This window comes from Rosa rugosa, chromosome 3, assembly GCF_958449725.1.
Source record: "Rosa rugosa chromosome 3, drRosRugo1.1, whole genome shotgun sequence".
Lineage (NCBI taxonomy): Eukaryota > Viridiplantae > Streptophyta > Magnoliopsida > Rosales > Rosaceae > Rosa > Rosa rugosa.
The window spans coordinates 22,658,061-22,658,653 of NC_084822.1; positions in this window are offsets into that span (position 1 = coordinate 22,658,061).

Here is a 593-nt window from a genome sequence, read left to right on the forward strand (position 1 = left end):
ATCATATGCCAGTAATTACTTTTAAAGGGTGTGGCTATACATTATTGCTGGTGTAAGGGATTTTACAGTCTTTGCATCACTCACCAAGGACATAAGCCTTTGCAGTTACATTATCTGTATGATACAACTCCAGTCATTCAAACATACAAACAACCTAACTCAAAGTTCCACACCACATAGCTGAACAGAAGAGGATGTGGTGTGGAACAAAGTATGTTATCATGTAGAGAATGAATTACTAATAGTTAGAATGAGGCTAATAAGGTCCAACTAATTACTAAACCCATGTCCGTGAACTTTTCATATAAAGTACATAAATCACTACTGAAAAAAAAAAAAAAGGCTACAGCTCAAGATTGCAAACGCTGATTCCATCAAAATAGTCGGTGATTAGTCTAAACAATTACAATCTACAGATTGCAGCTCTATTACAATCTACAATCTCTTTGCTACAGATTGCAGCTCTATTACAATCTACGATCTCTTTGATAAAGATTGAAAACTGAAAAATTGTTTTAAAAAAAATCATCAAATTGCAGCTCTATTACAAAATGAAGAAATAGAGCTGAAAAGATTTCAATCTACATATTGCA